This window comes from Etheostoma spectabile, chromosome 15 (assembly GCF_008692095.1).
Source record: "Etheostoma spectabile isolate EspeVRDwgs_2016 chromosome 15, UIUC_Espe_1.0, whole genome shotgun sequence".
NCBI classification, from domain to species: domain Eukaryota; kingdom Metazoa; phylum Chordata; class Actinopteri; order Perciformes; family Percidae; genus Etheostoma; species Etheostoma spectabile.
In genome coordinates, this window is record NC_045747.1 from 3,786,886 (window position 1) to 3,790,269 (window position 3,384).

At 37.9% G+C, this 3,384-nt stretch overlaps 1 protein-coding gene across 4 annotated transcripts in view; it reads right to left on the bottom strand.

Annotated features, from left to right (window-relative positions):
• The window catches only part of LOC116702319 (trinucleotide repeat-containing gene 6A protein), a 38,558-nt gene that overhangs the window by 29,370 nt on the left and 5,804 nt on the right, over positions 1-3,384 (bottom strand). For all 4 annotated transcript variants that reach the window (XM_032536486.1, XM_032536485.1, XM_032536484.1 and 1 more), the window contains exon 3: positions 2,277-2,374. The gene's annotated coding sequence lies outside the window, so the exon portion shown is untranslated. The remainder of the gene's footprint in view (positions 1-2,276; positions 2,375-3,384) is intronic.

Below are 3,384 nucleotides of genomic sequence, written 5' to 3' on the forward strand. Positions count from 1 at the left end.
AAAAAACTTTGTTGGAGCATACATTAATCATACATGAATGTGTTGCCTCAACTTCCTATCCTACTGATGTAACACTGAAAATCTGCTCCAGCTCAGACACAAGCACGTCATCCTCAAACGTAGAAGTATTTAATTTTGTATTCTACAGTGGTGCCTCTTTATGCTGTATGCACATAATTCTATAACCATATGGTGCATTATTATAGATTATGTTTAAACTCTTTAAATTAATCCTTGTTGGGGCAAGACATGCACAATCTATTCTCTAGGCTGAGCTAACCAGTAAAAGCTCTGTAAAAGACCATGTTGTTATGGCAACATTCCTAAACACTCCCAATTCCTCTGGGCTTGTCTGAGCAAGATGACATCAGCGCTGAGAGGCACATGGCAGTGTGTCTCTCTCTCTCTCTCTCTCTCTCTCTCTCATATGCAAAAACCCTTAATCAATAGCTAAGCTGAGGGGAAACTTCAGAGTAAAAAGCAAGCAGTCTGCATCTTTCCCGCTTCAACATGAAAGATTTAAGATCAGGAAGTGTTAAAAAAAAAAAGGCATTAACTTCTTGGAATGCAGGTGTTACTGTGTTGTACATGACTGCATCCCTTACAAAACTGTATGCAGTGAATGTACAAATGACATGTATAAAGCGTGTGTGTGCAGGAGCAGATAAGCACACTTGTCACATGGTCCTCACATACATCATGGGAGGGGTCTCGAGAGGCACCCAACCACATCAAACTCAAACCAAGGGCGATGTACACAAAAGCACAAGCTTCAGGTGTTGCGTATGACTTATAGGCTGGTTTGTCCATCATTCAGTCATCCATTTGACTTTACAGTCACCTGTTCACCCGCACCCAGGTTGGTAGTGGTTGCCACCAAGCATGCATAGTTTAAAATTGTCAATATGAGTGTTGGTTGGTCCCATTCTAGTTGCTGGTTTGAGTACAGCAATAAAAGGGGATTTTAGTAAGTCTTCTGGGAGTTGAGCATGCTTTGTTTTAGACTTCCCAATTTCTGAGAACTGCCAATCACAATGTCTTAAAAAAAAGTTTGTCATATAGGTCATTGACAAGCTGGAAAACATAATATTTCAGAAAAATAAGATTCTCAGATTATCCTAAATTGATTTGTATGCTATCATAATGAGTAATTCTCTTCACTCAATTGCTAATTGGTGCTAATGTTATATTCTTGACCAAAGATAATCGAACTGGTGCATGTTAAAGAGCTGCTAACAACTGGGGGAAATCAGCATGTAAACAGAAGCTATAGTATAGTACTGTTAAGAATAGACAGCGAGTCTTTCAAAAGGTACAATGATTACACTCTTGTTATTGTATAACCATTGTCTGGGAGAAGGAGCCTCCATGGCGATAAATGGCTGTGCCAGTTTACATTTTGGTACTACGGAGACTTCAACTCTGAGCTACTTCGGTTTGTACTTGGACAGAGAAATCTAACAATTTAAATCTTACAGACGACAGCGGAAAGGAGTGAAAACAAAAGCAAGAGACCAAGAGCAACTGAAACAAAGACATACTCAAGGTCAGATATAAACACTATCAGACTTCCTGCCTGCACTAGCCGTGCTAGTAGTTTTAGCTGTACCAACATGAGTCAATGGAAACCGCAACAGAAATTCAAATGGAAAACACTACCACGTCACATGGCAAAGTACACCAGCGGCATCAAGAGAGCAAAGCACACTGCACTACAGGGACAGACAAACAGAGACAGAACCCAGACCCCGCAAGGAAGAAAAAAATGTCAGAAAAATAAATATTTTGAAACTCTTTGGGAGTTAGGCATGCTTTGCTATTTCATATTGCGCCAATTTCTACCATGTATTTCCAGAATCATGACTATCCAGAAACTGCAGCACTGATTTTTGTGAAACTATTTTTACTACCTAGAGAACAATTCTGTAGGTATGCAATATTAATCCCATCCTTGCTTTACTGTGTAGAATAGCATTTGGTGTTTGGAAAAATGGCCCCATTGAACACTATGAGAAATGGCCCTTACGGTTTTAGCGGGACATCGCTCATTATAGATAAATAGTTCTGTGTCAATTGAACATAAGCTGGTGTCCTAGAAGCAGCAGATGCTGATAAATCACAAGGACTCCGAATACTCACAGAACAACTACATTTGTGAAGGAAAATCAATATAAACAGTTAGACCCAGCGCCTTGCAATGACATAATCTTTTATCAACTTTCACACAACTATCCCTCAGCTCCTGACAAGACAGAAGCCATGAAGTCTTCTCTCACCTTTTGACCAGTGCTGTATCTTCTTATCCTCTGTCCTCGTCACACTCTCGTCTTTCTCTCTCTTCCATCCACTGTTCTTCCCTCTATGGGTATGTTCCCTGAGAATATGACAAAATACAATTACTTTCATTGTAATTGCTATTGCATTTTATAATTGTTAGATAACAATATTTATAACAAACTCAAAATAGAAAAGTACTAAAATCATCAGGTTTTAAAGAAAACAGATTTGGCAAAGAAACAACAAGGCAGGAATACTCAGAGTATAAAAAGGTTGCACTAGTTTACCGATTGCTAGTGATTACATTATTACTCCCAAAAAGAAGTAAGATGTTCCTATTAGTTTGTAACCAGACTGTGGCTTCTATCTCAGTCAGTGTCATTCAACCTGCAGGAGAAAGCTGCAGGCCGCAGTCTAATCCAATAATGAGATAACACTTACTTTAGCTATAAACAGACAGATGTACAGAGATGCCAAAACAACTCAGATACAATTGCTGCAACATTAAATGTGTAATCATTAGTTTAGTTGATAATGACAGTACCTCATAGAAACTGAAATGTTACTGTAACTGTCAAAGATAAGATGCTGGTAGAAGATTCTGCATTAAAAATGCAATGTAAGATAAGATGCAATCAACTTTTTTCTATTTATTTTCACAAAATATATTTTTATATTAATTTAACAGAAATTGTAAAAATGTATTAATGATTGTGAAACAGAAGCTTGACATCAGTTTATAGCTAATTTGTCATCGAGCCAGGAGAAAGCAGTTCAATTTCACTTAACACTTGAACATTCACAGTAATCAAAAGGCACGTCAATGTAAACAATCTATAAATCCTACAAACAGCATTGAGCTACTGTGAGCAGCAGTGATCCAAGTTGATATAAATGAGTTCTGTATATTCATAGGACATCTTTATGAATTAAAGGGCCTTGAACATCTTCCTTACATGACAGACATTTGAGTTTTATTGGTTTAGTACGGTTACGGACTGTGATGAGCTGAAGTCGGCAAGCCCATAACAGCAATCTGACAAATAGGTAAGTAGCCTAAACTGCATCAAAAGTTGTCAAAGTTTCTACACACAGGGACTTACATTT